The sequence below is a fragment of the Hippoglossus stenolepis genome, chromosome 6 (genome assembly GCF_022539355.2).
Source record: "Hippoglossus stenolepis isolate QCI-W04-F060 chromosome 6, HSTE1.2, whole genome shotgun sequence".
Classification (NCBI taxonomy): Eukaryota; Metazoa; Chordata; class Actinopteri; order Pleuronectiformes; family Pleuronectidae; genus Hippoglossus; species Hippoglossus stenolepis.
In genome coordinates, this window is record NC_061488.1 from 4,181,970 (window position 1) to 4,198,320 (window position 16,351).

Genomic DNA, 16,351 nt, shown 5'->3' on the forward strand with positions numbered 1-16,351 from the left:
CAGCTCAGTTATGATGTATCCTTCTTAAATTTGAATCACTTGCATCATCTGACTCTTTTCCAGAAGAAACAAACAATGAAAGTCATACTTAAAATTTTAATACAGAGGTTTTACCATGAAACCAGTATCCCCCCCCATTTTTTTTTTTTATCCCTATGAGCTAATCTTTTCTCGTAATCCCTCCTTTTTGGAGGATCATCTCCCTTTTTGTCTTCCTTGTCTCCTCCTCGTCTTGATCCACTTTCCCTCAACTCACAGCTGCAGTGCACTAAGACCCGAACACAGATCCCTCTGCAGTGACGTGGTGGAGCATCTCATCCAGCTTCTTGACATCCACCCAAAAGAAATGGAATTTGTTTTCACACTGAAAACAAATCCAGATGCATAAGCAAGTGCAGTCCCCCTCTTTGTTGGACTTGTTTTACACCTATGGAGTGAATAAATTCGCTCCATAGGTGTTTTTGCAGCGTGACGTCAGTCAGTGGTTCAACCAGATCGTCAATAACCATCGTAAGCTTGACTGGCCCTGAGAGGAGAGGTGAGGGGTTCTGTGGGAGTGTTGTGTCTCGTCCGAGGACAATCAGGCCTCCAGACTCACACCAATTACACCCAGCTTGATTAAGGACCCAGCAGGGCCATGTGCATGGTTGTTGGGGGTGCGTGGGGGTGGGTGCTGATCCCTTGGAGGCCTTGAGTTGACCGTGCATAGAAACCACAACAGCTGGGAGGCTTGATGATGGGTTAAAACCCACAGTGTAAGCACAAATGTGTAAAAAGTAATTAATTACAGCCACATGTGCTCGTAATGAGTGTACATAAAAATCCTCCTCATCACGTAGATAAAACCTGAAACCTTCATCCCCGGCTGTAGTGTCGCTATCAGCTGCTCAGATCCACATCCAAAGGAATTGCTTTTTTGAAATCTTGTTGTGTGTGTTGTTGTTGTTGTTCGATGTCAGACGGCGTCCTAAGTCGTTTGAGAGAAACAAGTTTTGTGTAGTAATACGCAACATTGATTTTCTTCAACTGTATTTACCTGTGTATCGCACCAATGCAGGTTATAGGCTCTGAATAAACGGGAGATGGAAACCAAATTAACTGGGAGATACACTAGCATTGCGTGGTAGTGTTTCCCCCCCCCCCTGAAGGTCAGAAACCTTTTATATGGTTTTCAGAATAAATGATTTTAAAGCGGAGGAGATCGCATTCGGAGTTTATGTTACTCATTGATTTTAAGAGGCTAAACCAGCGAGGCTGAGGCAAAATGAAATGATACAGCTCGGCTCATCTACAAACAGCCATCTCCCGCACTCCCAAAATGAATCTGTGTGAAGAGGGGAGCTTTTAACCTTTATTGTCACAGTCGGCTCTCTCAGCCCGTTCTCCTTTATTCCTCGTTTTCGGTTCACCCACATGCGCACACAGACACATGCACACACAAACATTCACTTTTTTTATTATTTATTTATTGGATTTGGTCTAAGCTCCCAGATTTTGGTCAATTGAAAACATGAAGACGCTGCGTGAGGCCGATTTAAAGAGTGAAGCGGCTACAAGCTCATCAGAAGCAGAGGCGAGTGCAAACACAACAACCGAGACTAACTCTCTCTGAATTGTGGAAATCTCCATCACAGTTTGATCGAGCAAATGTGCCGTTTCCAAGTTCCCAAGCCAAACAGCATCAATAGCCGTCCGACACCCTCCTCCTCCTCCAGCCTCCTGTATTCTGGCTTAACCCCCTGTACCCCCTACCCCCAATCCGGGCCTGGTCCCTGGCAGCTCATCAGAAGTAACAGACTGGTAGGAGACAAACTGCCAGGAAGGAGAGGAGGAGGAGCAGGTCAGGCGTGTGCCTTGTGACCGCCGGGTGAACTCTGAAGCTGAGTGGCCATTACGTGTTAATGCCGACCCAGGAACGATGAGAACGTATCTAAAGTGGGAATAATACAGTTCGATGTTGCCTCCCTGACACATATTGTGACGAACAGTCATTGTTGTAGGGGAAATAATATGGTGGAGACTTTGGCCAAGTTCCCTGAGGACTTTCTGTGGATCGGTGATTGGTCAGGTGGCGCTCGTGTGTTGGTCGAGTGCTTCTCGGTTTTTCCTTCTGACATTAACTGCTGCTGCCTGAAGGTAAAGATACATACACCCCTGGGATGAAGTATATGTGTGTATTCATGTATTATTCATTTGTAATTGTACTGTTTTGTTGTTTTTGTATCTTGTGCACCTGACTGCACGGCAAGTTTCTCACCATAAACATGAACTGAACTGTAATTCAGAATGATGTAATTATTATGTCAATATAGACATGGCTTTAGATTGGATCACTACTGCTTGACAAAGAGTAGCTAAATTAAATATATATCAGAGATTGTTGCACAGCACCACGGGGCCCCACACCCTCATAATCCAATCTCTGATAAACACCTGTTCATCCCTCATTAATTTAGTCATATTTCACAGTTATATCTATTTTAAACAGGGTTTCTGCAGGTTTCAACAAGTTAAATGTCAGAGATTTTTAAGACCCTAATAAATTCGATTTATGGCCAATGTAAAGTACGACAGATATGAAGGAATATCAAGAGTCACAGAATTACTTACACTTAAGGTCAAGGTGAAGAAACTTATTCTCACCTTCACCATAAGTGTAAGTGATTCTGGGACTCTTGATATAACCACGTTATCTTGTCGACTACAGACAGAGACAGTAAGTACCCATGGACTTTCTGATCAGGGTGTTTAACTGCAGGTTAACATAATTAAAACCAACCTACAAGTACTTAAGACCTAGATATGTTGACGTATTCAAGACAAAAATTTAATTCTGATTTCTATTTCAAGACCCTGCAGAATCCCTGATTGGAATTGTTGGAATATGCACTTTGTGGAATGTAACCCCCGCTCTCCCATGGACATGCACACACAAACCACACGCCTGCACCAACACGGCTTTGAATTTCAACATGTAGCATTGGCCCCTGGACTGATGGCCAACTGTACGGATTAACGGCAAACTGGGGCGGTGGGAAATAAGGACGGTGGAGGACGGAGATTGGAATGTCTCCCAATCTCTGTTTGTGTTTGTGTGTGTGTGCGTGTGTGTGTGTGTGTGTGTGTGTGTGTGTGTGTGTGTGTGTGTCGAGATGCTGCAGACGGGAAGACGAGGGGGAGAAGTCACAGGGGGATGTGAGGCAGCGCAGGGACACGACCACAGAAATAATGGAGTGAGGGAATCGACCTGTGAGGAGGATGAAAAATCCAACCAGTCAATACAGCGAGGAGTGTATCAATTATGTATGGCTTCAATCCTCTTTTTTGGGGGGGCAAGGAGAGAAAGGGAATAGGTTGGGGGTTTGATTGTGTGCAAATTTAAGCTCCATTGGTGCAAACAGCTTTAAAATGCTCACAAACACTGTTCAACAGCGTCCATCAAAAGCAATGCTCTTAGAAGACAAACGCGTTGTGGGACATTTGACTTTCAGCGACTTCTGGCTGTTTTTCTCTTGCTGCATGTTTCACCCCTAATTCCCAACATTAATGGAAAGCTGTGCCAACAACGACCTTGGCAGAACACCTGCATGGAAGAAAAATACATATATGCTTCGTATTTGACTTCGATAAATAACACAAAGTCAACTTCTGACACCTGCAGCTACTTTCCAGATCCCATGTTCACCCTCTTACACACAGGTAAAGATGTGAAGATGGACACTGGTGAGCTAGCTGCGCCCAGTCAAGGTGGCCTCTCCGCTCCGTAATTCAGTCAGGAGGCTAAAAGGAGAAAAATTACACCCATGCTGCCCCCGCTCACTGGCAACTGGTCTAAAGGCCCACTCTGACATTTAAGAGATGGAAACATGGAGCTGTGAATCTGCCTCTGAGTGTTTTTTTGGAACGTGTGAGTGTGAGCGCTCATGTGCAAAGACGGCTATAAAAAGTGACACTCACATTCCACGATGAAACATCCTGGTTTAATTCGATTTAACATTATTTCAGTGGCTCAACATTTAACGGAGCCACTTTAAAATGCCTCTTTTTTTTTTTTGCGAAAACAATGTCTGTGTATATTAGCACTTTGCATATGCATATCATGTCGGCTCAAGCACTTCCTTTCCGTCACTCCTGCTTCCACTCAGACATCATCACAAACCGGGCCCTGATTTAAAAGGTATAGATTTGTCTGAACAGCCACTTCCACACCTCATATGACTCATTTGTTCATTAGCAGTGGGTAGAAATCTTCTGGTGAAATGGTTGAAGTAGTGACGGAACGGAGTTGAAGTGTGCTTGACCTGCAGTTGAGGGGAAAGTAATGTATATATAGTGGAATGTGGTGCGTTGAGTGATACTTATAGACTTAATTAACATCTTGTTAGTTACTAAAACACTTAACGCCATGTCCTTCGTTTCCGTCTCTAGACGTCTCTCAATCAGTCCAATCAGAATCTCAACACCTGCTGCCAGACAAGCCCTGAACTCCGGATATTCTCCCTCAATTATCCATGTGAGAAAATGTCTGAATGAACCCATGTGAAGATGCAGGATGATATCGTCAGGGGAATTCACTGCAAGCGAGAAAACCAAAGGATGCAATGAAAACGAGATGCCAGACAGAGATGTCAACGTGGAAGGACAGCGATCATATAGCGCTTTTGGCTTTAAGAGCAGACGCAGGTGTCAATGTGCTGTGAACAAGAACATGAGATTTCCGCAGCAGAATGTATATGTTATGTGCGGCCCACTGCTCCACCCAGACCCCTCCCCTCACCTGAACGCTCCAGAGACAAAGCGTCTGGACAATTGGATCCGGATATTTCCTGGTTCATATCAGAAAACGGCTTTAGATTTACATGTTTTCTTTCCTGCGTGCATTTAATCAAACTGTATTCCACTGCTTTTCTTTTTCTATCCCCATGTCTTGACCACTTGTCATTGTGACACTCTTGTTTTTTTGTCGCTTCCCCCGTACCTGCTTGTCTGTGTCTACGCACGCTCGGCGCTCGTCTCTCAGCGGGATCCCAGACTGTCAATGCAGCCCGTAATGAGGTGTATGCTTCAGTCAGCATGTGAGGAGTTAATAAGGAAGCAGCAGAGGCCATCACACATCAACAGGCATGGGTGTGTGTGTGTGTGTGTGTTTGGGGAGGGTGTGAGTGCCGGGGAGCCTCCCTGGCACACTTAAGGCTGTCTGTCGACCAATGGGGGTATTGATTTGGAGGGGGAGGCAGACAGAAATGAATTCTGATCCACAGAGGGACTCCACAGTGCATGTCTGAGTGTGTACGGTTATTTTTTTTGTACGAGTGTGTGTATGTGTGTGTGTGTGTGTGTGTGTGCATGCATGTGAGCATGTTTGTTCTCTTTGTCTCAGTGTCTCTTCCAGTGCACATGATGTACATACAAATGAAGGGTTTGGTTACACCCCACTGCTCTCAGGGCTGTTGGCTGTGTGCGCACGTGTGTGTGTGTGTGTGTGTGTGTGTGTGTGTGTGTGTGTGTGTGTGTGGTGTGTGGGTGTGTGGGTGTGTGTGTGAATGTTAATTTGTGTACATGAGAAAGAGAGACAGAAAGGGAGGAGGGGCTCTGATAACCAGGCTCAGGTGGCGAGGACACTTCTAATCTAATCCCAAACTGACTGTGTATGCATACATACATGCTTTTTGTGTGTGTCTGTGTGTGTGTGTGTGTGTGTGTGTGTGTGTGTGTGTGTGTGTGTGTGTGTGGGTGTGTGTGTGTGTGTGTGTGTGTGTGTGTGTGTGTCTGTTTATATGCATATGCACACATGCGTGTGTCACGCACATTTTACTCCTCCGCTGTACTTGATACGTTGATGAGAGTTTACAAGTATTACCGAGGCTGAACGACCTCCTCAGACCCCATAACTGTGCCTATGATTTAATCCAATTGGGTTCCATGAGAAATACACAGAGACAAAGGCTATGGGCAAACATGCTCCTGCAGCGGGGAGAAAATTATTAGATTCGACTATAAAGAAACTCGGTGGGGTGAGAAAGGAGAGAAAGCGGTGACTGATCTCCAGTGGTGTGTCTGAAAGTGCCTGGCTGTCTTTGTTTGGCAGAGGAGGAAAAATCAACATAATGAGCCCAAACTGCCTTTGTGTCTCACTCTCTTCGTCTCTCTTCCCTCTCCACCCTCTGTCTCCTGCTCCCTCTCATCCCTCGACTCTCAGACAGCTGCTTCTGAGAAGCCAAATTAACTGCTCCCCAGTCGCGTTGGGAAAGTGCGAAATAATTAAGTGTTTTCCCTCCGAGGTACGTGGCTGTTTTTGGTTCCACGTATGAACTTAAAGTGTGTGGGTGTAGGTGGCGGTGTTAGTCCAGCACAAACACTGTTGTGTGTCGTTTTTCCATCCCCAAAACCATCCCCCCCCCCCACAGCCCCATCCGTCACTCTGTGGTCCTATCTGTTACCAACATGTGATCCTTCTGGTTCCAAATATCCGATTTACAAGTCAGCAAGAAGGGCAATATTTCAACAGGCTGTCGGGAGATGCACTGTTTAAATCAGACGCCTTATCTGGCCCGTGCTCTTTCTAATATTTTTCCTCAAATATTGCATTAGGAGATATGTTATCCATCCCTGCACATTCATCTTCATTCAATGTTTGTCTGTTGGAGTGTGTGTGCGTGTGTGTGTGTTCTAGCACAGTGACGGCAAACGTCCTCTAACATTTCTCACGTACAGTCGCCTTCTGTGAATGTTATCATATACTTTGGCCGCCTTTAATTGGTTCTCTCAACACAGACTGAAATGATTGTAAGAGTAAAGAGAGGATCTGGAGAACACAACGTATGAAAGTGGTGTGAAATGTAAACAGTATGATTTACTGACTTCTGTGAGTATATAGATAAATCTTGTGGCCAGCAAGAGTCCAAGGATATCTGACCTATTTTCACACTGTTGTAATACACAGATTCAGAGTCAGACACACTCCCCAAACCCACACACACACACACACACACACACATCATGTACAATACTTCATCCATCACTGGCGCTCAGGCTGACAGCTTTGTCAAAGTGAGCCGCAGGGGAGTGGAGAACGGCATTGTGGGATTGAGTCCTCCCATCGGACGATGCAGAAGAAGAAGAAGAGACGAGGAAGGAGGGAAAGAAGTGGGGAAAATGAGGGAATGTGTTGCACAACCCCAGCAAAGCGAGAGAGAGTGTGTTACCTCTTCCATTGGGAAGAAGAAAGGATTGTGCTGCCATGGGTATCCCATCAAAAAGCAGCACCTCTCCTGCAGCAGCCTGTTTACTGAGCCTGGCCTTGTGAAGGACAGACAAAGAGCATATTGCAGCCCTGGAAGCATGACTGCATCACACGGGAAAACACAAAAACACACACATCGACACAGAAGGTCTCCTGAGGCTCTGGCAAACTGCAGCAAATGAACCACGGCCCTGGTTAGAGCACACACAGCCACACGTGTACTCAGCGACAAATGCAGGTAAGATGCATGTGTGCACACATTCACACTTCGCCCCTTCAGAGGACAGCTGGCGGGATCAGTGAAGTGAGCTGTCAGTCCGTCTCAAACAGGAAGCATCAGTCTCAGCCTGAGACCTTCATATAAACACCTTCACCGCAGGGCTGGGGACTCAGCCTGCTGCTCCCCGCTCGTGTGTGGGTTCAGCCTCAAAACCCACGACTCTACACTTCATTTGGTGATTGCGGCTCCATCTCAGCGCTGAGGAGGAAGGAAACTGACAGATGCAAAAAAAAAAAAAAAAGAAAAAAGACAGGAGACTGGGAGACTTCCAGACATTCACTTTACTCTTTGCCTGGTTCCTGACGAACCCTGTCGCGATTCCTTCAACCGGCACTCATGTTTCTCCCTGACACTCTCTAGGCTCTAATTAGGCTTGTAAATAATTATTGCAATTAAAGCCTACAATTAGGAGGAGTGAAGCACAGCCATTAGTTTCACAATAAATGTCATGAGCATTCTGCATAGGCACAGGGAGGAAATAGACAAACGCTGTGCCATTAGAGGCAGACAGACAGAGAGAAGGGCTGACATACAGCACTCACAGCTCTTAATTATAGAGCTGATTATTCTGGCAGGATGGCTCTTGGACTGTTCCTTTGGCTCAAAATCACAGTGACAACGCGCACACGCACACATGCGCATACACGAGCCACACACATATGTATACACGCCTGGCATCAAAGCACTCGTATACACACCTCGTAAATGAAAGAAAGGGAAAATGAAGAGTGATATTATTCTAAATTCAGCTCATAAACATCAGTAACACTACATCGACTGAAACTGCAGCTTAATCAGAGATTAATAGCGTTGTTTCAAGATAATAAGAGGCTTTAAACAGGTTCAAGGACAGGTTTGTTCCCCAGGGGGCTTAGAGCGGTGATTTCTGCTCAAGATTGACCACCTCCATTCACATATACACTCTGTTTATACTTTTAATTTCTTGCCGTTACACAATAAAGATTCATTCGCCTACATTCTGCCATTCAAACGTGTATTGATCATTTCGAGAATCCCCGGGGTTCAGCAATGAAACAAAGGTGCAGCCTGCATGGAATCTTTCTTTGTATTGTTTTCCAGGGGCTGTGTTTGTGGGAGCTTCAGCTAATGGAAAACTCAGCGAGACTGCAGAGACATGAGGTGTCAGAGAGTCTAAGGATCAGGTATCCTTTTCCTCATTATCTCATATTATGTCAGAGGGCCAGTGAGCGAGGGCGGGGGAGACAGCCGTGAGGTTTAAACTGGTATTAAGGGATGAGCAGACACACACTCCATGAAGCCAGACACAAACAAACCCTCCATAGGGTCTCACACATGGGTCTGGAAATCCATTCATACTGGACTTGACACTATTGAGTCTATTTGGAAAAGCATTTCACCTGAAGCAGACGTCAAGCTACGGGGCACCTGTTTGCTGACAGCTCCGCAGTCGGCCAGCACAGTCTACTGGGCGGGTCACTGGATTCCCAGCTTGTTACGAGGCACTGACCCCTTGCCGAGACTTGGGGGTGAAGGTGGGAGGGGGGAGGTAAGAGGGTGTTCAGGGCGAGGACCTGGGTGCACAGGCTTCTATTAATTAACAGCTTGATGGAGGCTGACAGGACGTGTGCTGCTATCAAATAATGAGGTTAGGATTGGCCAATGGTTCCAGGGCACAAAACCTGATTAACACTAATCCTGGCTTAAGTCAATTAACAATGCCTGCAAAGGGACTCATGCAAATGAGGTGCCTTTGTTAGGTAGGCTCACGCAGAGGGAGCAAACAGCGGCTGAACATTCAGACGTGTAAAACACGGGCAGAACATGGCTGAACGGGGCAAGGACACTCATATCAGTCATCAAGAGACAGAAAGAGTTGACTTGCAGTGGTTAAGCAAACGGCGGTTTATGAAAACATGATTAAATGGAAGGGGGCGTCTCTAACTGACCCGCTGAGGGACCCCCTTCAGTTTGATGAACACATTCAACCCTTGAACTTCCCCCCCACCCCCGACCTCACGTTGCTGAGAAACAGGACGTAAACAGATGGAGAGCACACGCGCATTACGCCGAACACATGGAGCATGTATGTCAACACACGTGCACAGAATCCTCCCAACATCTCTGATTCAGACAGGAAATAAGGGTTCGAGTAACACGGACACGCATTCTGAACGACCGTGACGAGAAGTAACTTGTTTAGTAGAGAACTTTCTGTTCAACAGCTGGAATTCATATGTTATGAGGGACGGGACTGAGGACCGACCGAGTAACTTGTTCAAATTTAAACTTTAGAATGAAAATGACAAATAAATCAATAGAAAATTTAAATAAAACATCTTACATTTTCAAGAAAGAAAATACTACATACTGAAAATATATAAATATGGTAAAATACCAACAAGCAAGAACAACTTTATCTATAACTTCAAACAACACTAAAACGCAGATTAAGGCAGCATCACACGTGGGACAGGGATGAGCGCGGCTTCCTCAGAACGAAGAGCTAAATGGCATCATTGATAAAACTGCATGTGCATATTGACAGGGGAATGTATCCTAATTTGTCCAGGTGTCAATATCAAGTAAAGTGGATGTCAGGGAAGCAGCGAAGAATCTCAGGCCGAGTTTCCAAGCTGCAGCTCCGAGTGCGGGTCTATCCAGGGTGAAATAAAATGCAGATGTGGGGTCCACATGTTTGCATGTTTCCTTCTCACTTCTACTCTTTACAGTTGCCTGGTATGAGCGGCATCTCTTCATTCGCAGCTGTCCCATATAAAAACAAACCCCATTTGACCTCAGTTGAAGACCTACTTTAGGAACGATCTACCTTTCTTCATAATTCATGCAGCGCAAAGCCCAACCACAGATTCAACAGGGGAATTGGGGAACATTCAGGAACTTACGAGAGAAAGATACCTCTTACCTCCTGTGGGACGCAGAGAGGCATTTCACATTCAGAGGTAACAGAGAATAACATTCATCGTTCTGGTTTTGGAGCCTCAGTTGGGGGAAAATAACTCGAGAAGGAGTGAGAAGATTTGCTAACTGAATTCAGCGTATATCACTGATTTCTCTTTCATCCCGGCAGCAGACTCTTGATGGTCCTGTGCGCTGTAACGGTGGTTAGTCGAGTTATCAGGACCATATGTTGGACTGACGCTGACGGGCAGATGGGTGAGAAACGCAGAGATAAGGGTCAGTGGTCAAACCATTGGTCTTGTTCATTCTCTGGTAGCTTCAGGCTAGTCAGGCTGCCCTGAGGCCAGTACGGGGTGATGCAACACTCCTTGAGGTAGTGGTTGCCAGAAACTCTCAAATAGAAGAAAGGAAGAAGGGGCTCAAGAGAAGGAGATAAAAAGTGTTCATTTTCCAGACGTCTTCCTTCCCCTCTGGATTATTATTTCTCATCCGAGCAACTTCCAGTAAACGTTGACATATATGATCAAAATAAGAGTTGGGCTTTTACAGGGAAAACAAACCCAAACATCCAGGATAATACACAAAAGCATGTTTGAATAAGTGCCCTGGACATGAGCCAGTCCAACCTTCTCGTTCTGGAGGGTGTAAACAGTAAACGCATGAAACAAACAGCTCCCGACCAACATTGCTGCTGGTCGCTTCAAGTCTGCGTGAGCCATAACACCTACAGCGCACAGTGGAAGGCCTGGCTCTAAGCCACCGTGTGTTCCGTGCCCATTAACACATGAAACCAGCATGTTATACACACTAGAATCCTGCATAATGATGAGCCAGTAGCATGTCAGCTAATCTGAGCCAGGACGAGGTGTGAATGAATCCTATTTCCTCTTGTCCTGATAGGCACTGGACCCATTTCCTCCCAATCGAACCACACCGGCCAAACAAAGGGTCTGGGGGATAAGGGGGAGAGAGGAAGGAGAACCAGAAAGCTCTGGGGTGGGGGGGTCGTTGGAGGGAGAACAGGTTGAGTTGAGGGCCTCATACCAAAAAAAAAAAAGACTTGAAAGAAGAAGAAAGAATTCATGCATGGATTTCAAATTTCACAGCTGAGCACCTGGGAGAAATTGCCAGATTTGAAAAAAAAGAGGTCTTCTTTTCTTTTGTGATAATCTGTGAGCTGTAATGTTGCCGTTCCATACGTGGAGCCGGCCGAGGGAGGAAGGATGGCGAAGGAGGAATCGGTTGAGGTTGTGGGGGGGGGGGGTTTAATGTTTGCTAAAGAGGAAGAAAGGGTATCGGAGAGTGACAGCAGCACATGGCTGGACGCCTCTATAGGGGAGGACAGTGTGCGTCTGTCCATGAAAGACGAGTCTGTTTTACAAGCCGGCTCAGTGTCCCTCGGTCGGTCATGCTAGCAAGAATGTCACACTCATCCTTATAAAAGAGACGGCAGTTAGAGGGCCACTGTTTCACTGGGACCACTGTTAAATCTGTTAAGGTCTATTATGTACTCGTTTGAGCCACAGCCATAAAACATTACAAAAACCATCGAGCTCCATTACAAAGTCAACAGCTGCCTTCTTCCTTGTGATTTACGTCTGACAAGATAAAAACGTACCCTCTTTTATTTTTCTAAGCGTGTGTGTGCTTTTATTTATTAAGGTGTTTTCAAAAACCTTTTCAGGCAGAACTAAGGCCCCCCCGCCACAGGTATCACTTCAAAAGCCCTTTCAGATGTTAAATCTTGATTGTTCCCCATGAATAATACATTACAGCTCGGGCTCTGCGAACTGGCCACTGACCAAAGCAACCGATATAATGCAGACACTGATTCTCTGCCGTGTGCGGTGGGTGAAAACCCTGCTGCTGGGCGCCAGCGGCAGGAACAGCACAGAACACCAGAGAGGGAACGAAAAAAAGGCCTCGTGAAAACGTTGATAATCCAGGCCCCCCCCCGACAGACCCTCTCCCGCTACTGGAGCAGTTGTCACCGTTTATCCCTTTGTTCTGCATTGTTGATGTATCGATGAATGAAGCGAGCCGGTGGTGCTTCAGGCCTGAGGTGTGTGCTCGTTGTGTTTGTCCCTTCACTGGCCTGAACTCCCCCCCCCCCAAAAAATGCAGAACAGTACAAACGCAGGACGTTGTGAAAAAGAACCAGGTGAGGTCCCATTTTTGTGTATTTGAAAAAAGAGAGAGGGGACTCGTCGGTGAACGGCCAAGCACTCATGCAAATTCATCAGAGTGAATTTACATTTGAGCTGGCAGCGGCGTTTGCTGGTTTAACTATGCTCCAGCTGCCACTCACATATGAATACTGTTTCTACCTGTTTGATTAGAGCCTCTGCTGGAATCGTGGCGGCTCCGCTGCAGGCTCAGGGATTCTGCCTGTATGTAAAGTATGGCTTCTACAGTAGATAAACCCTAAAGCCCCCCCCCCGTGCTTCGCCGTATGGAATTTGGGCAGACGCTACGTACTCCGTACCCATGTGTGCTTTGTTTGAGCAGAGGAACATGAAGTATTCAGTTTGAAATCTACAGCTTTTGATGCAATATTAAATGCAGTGAGGTGTTTCAGGAATGTAAGACCTTTCAGGGGGATTTTCATACGACGCAGACAGACGAAAAGAGAAAAGAAGGGAGACAGGGAGGAGAGGGGAACGTCTAGGAGGCAGCTCAGCTGAATTTCCTGAAACAGCTCTGACCCTTTCCATCACTGCATTTGCCGCCGGGCACTCAGCCTCGTACCGAAATCGCTGTATTATTTCTCTAAACATAGACGCAGTCGCACACAAAGACTCACACAACATGACTCAAACAAGGGATCTGGCAGAAATCCATACATGGATCGGCACAACCACAGGATGCACGAGGACAGTTGGAAAACACAAAGCCGCAAAATGAGAATCCTGTGAAAATCCGAAGATAATACCGCAAACATGTTTTCCTTTTTCTTTTTTTCCAATACAGGCAGAAAAATGGATATACACAGATGTCTGGAGATAAATCTTGAGATGAAAACCTGCTGTTATGTATTTCAGGACTGTCAGTAATGATACAGCACCCTACAGGAAGACACACACACACACACACACACACACACACACACACACACACACACACACACACACACACACACACACACACACACACACACACACACACACACACACACACACACACACACACAAACTCATACTGCTCCTGGAGAAGAGGAAGTCACTGAGCCAGGTCTTTTCATCAGTTCCACTGCGCTGACTCGCATTGGGCAAATTTCAACCACATCGTTAATATGGTGGATGCTATTGTCATTACATCTACAAAACAAAAGCACCGTTTAAACATGGCAGCACCATGGATCGCATATGAAAGAGCGAGCAGTTAAATATGTTCGGGGCTGAGTGAAGGATGGTGTGTAAGAGAGAGAGAGAGAGAGAGAGAGAGAGTAAAGTTCTTTCACGTGACGAGAGATAACTCTGGGTAGGCGTTGGAGTAGAGTGGAGTAAGAGCCCATCTAGAATAATCTATACATATGCAGTAGGTGTAATCTATACATATGCGGCTGAGAGAAAGAGCCTGGATGAAAAGCCTCGCCGAGATCCCATTTGAATACTGATTGGGAGACCGGTGCCTGCATGTGTCTGTAATTATAGTCTTTTTTTTTTTCTTCTGCACGTGTACATGTGATTTTTGAGAGCCGGTGCATTATGTCGGTACCTATGCAAATGAAAGCTGAGGGAGAATGTGTGTATCTGTGTGTGTGTGCACGAGTGGAGTGTGTGTCTGTGTGTCCCTGTGGGTGCCTGTCTGCGTGTTTGTATTTACAAAGGCTTCGCACATCCCACGAGTCTCAGCCTCGCCGCAACACACACACAGACAGGTGTGAGGGCTGCAGGGAGCACGAGCCCAGATTCTGGAGCACGGCCTCGGCTCAGCAAATATTACTCTCTCCCAATTTCGGTCTCCCTCTGTCATCCAGTGTCTGTCTCTTTCCTGCGCTCTCTGTATTCTCCCTTTCCCACTGTGCCAAACACAGAGGGCCTCTTTGTTATTCAGAGTAGGAAATGCAACTGGAGCCAAATCTGCCCTGGTTTCTGTTTGATATCATCCCTCCTTTGTTCTTGCCGTCTCCCATCACCAATGCGCTTGGCCTCAGACTGCATCAGCCAGACACATGGGAACGAGCGAGGCTCTGGCCGAGATGGGTCTCGTGATGTCCTGGACGTCGAACTTCCACGTGTAGCTCGAGGTGACATTTAGGTTAACAATGGGAGAAAAAAAGGTCAAAGCGATGATTCGGCCATTTCCAAGGTGGCTGCAGTGATTTCACAGCTCCAGTGGATTACTGAGAAATGCAGCGCGGTGCCCATTACCACAGAAGCTAAATGTGTCCCCATGCGTAGAGAGAGTGGGTTCATCACAGAGAATAGACTTAATATGATACACATTAGTATGTGCAGTTCCTTCCAGACTCATAAAATAAATGACATTGGAGCAGCCCCAGGCTTTGAGGCTCGGAACATCACAGATTAGATTCTAAATAAATCAAATTGTATCCGTCCAGAATCGCATATTAAAAAACATGTCGTCTCAGTTGACACATTTATTAAAAAACGGGGCAGAACGAGCGCGCGGCCACGTTGAATCCCAATCCTGCCACTTTGTCAGGTTGCGCCTCTCAGTCTAACTATAGTTGCCTCCTTGAACATGCAGGGCAACATCCCCAGAGCAGTTGAGAGCGTTTCAGTATGTGTGCGTGCGTCTGTGTCTGTCTGCTTCCACCGTCCCCCCCCTGGAGAGAAGACAGAGGAGTCGAACCGCTGAATACTAATAATATTCACCAACATCACTTCTCATTCAGATGACTAGCAGTTATGAGCTCAACATCAAAAGCGCGTTTCATCCACGGAATAAGAAGGAATAAAGGATTCGGTAAATATGGGAAACAGACTTTAGAATCAGAACAAACTCTTCCTAACTGGGGGAATTCACGTCAGGCCTGGCAACAGAGTCATCATCCCACTATCAGATACGTGGGTGTGTTTGCAGGGTTTGTGCACGGAATTGGCACATTGGGATTTTTATACTGGAAATATTCATAAAAACACGAATAAGAGGTTTTAACTTATTTGGTCTGGACCAAAATAACAGTTTTTGAAATTTTGAAAACACTTTTTTGGGTTGACTGTCCGACTAACTGCAGGAAGTCGAGACGGCATTAAACAGTAGAAGAAGAGAAGCTCGTAGGATGCAGTGATGTTCATTTGAAAAAATTATTTACCAAATGAACCGGTTCATTTATTTTCTCCATTCAAACATGCACGTCCGTCAAAAAACAATCAATGTCAAGTATAAGTAGACTCAGCCCAGGTGGGTGATGACGAACAGCCAACCCTGAATTAATATGTGAAACCAAAACCAACCGGATCTAAAGTTAACAATGTCACAAATAAATGTCATGAATAGTAGCAAACATTTAAATAGTTTGGTGAATGTACTTTGTAAATAATAATAAAAGTGATTCATCAGTAGTATTATTAAGGACTGAGCTCTTACTGGTCGTTGTAATATCTTTACTCTCACAGCAGGCGAGTGACTCAAACTGAGCAACTTCTCAGTCGCTTCCTTTTTTTTCCTTTTGTTTTCCAGAGTGCAATAACACAACTAATCCTTACGCAGCACAGTAATGTGTTAGTCACACTCGCTGAGGGGACAGAACCTAACAGTGGATGTTTGCTCCTCTCCCGGCAGTGGACACTATTGTCTGAACAACTCCCTTCACACCACATCCGCCCACCGCGGCTCCTAACCTGCGAGCTCCGGCCAGCCAGTTGTTGAGTGTGTTAAGAGCAACGATAAGGAGAGAGGACGACAATCTATCACCTCGCGCTGGCAGCCTCGCACGTCGTCAGTCTCCAGGGCTGCTC

At 46.0% G+C, this 16,351-nt stretch overlaps 1 protein-coding gene across 1 annotated transcript in view; it reads right to left on the reverse strand.

The window, feature by feature from the left end:
- The window catches only part of plxna2 (plexin A2), a 165,323-nt gene that overhangs the window by 79,842 nt on the left and 69,130 nt on the right, over nucleotides 1-16,351 (reverse strand). The gene's annotated exons all lie outside the window — the stretch shown is intronic.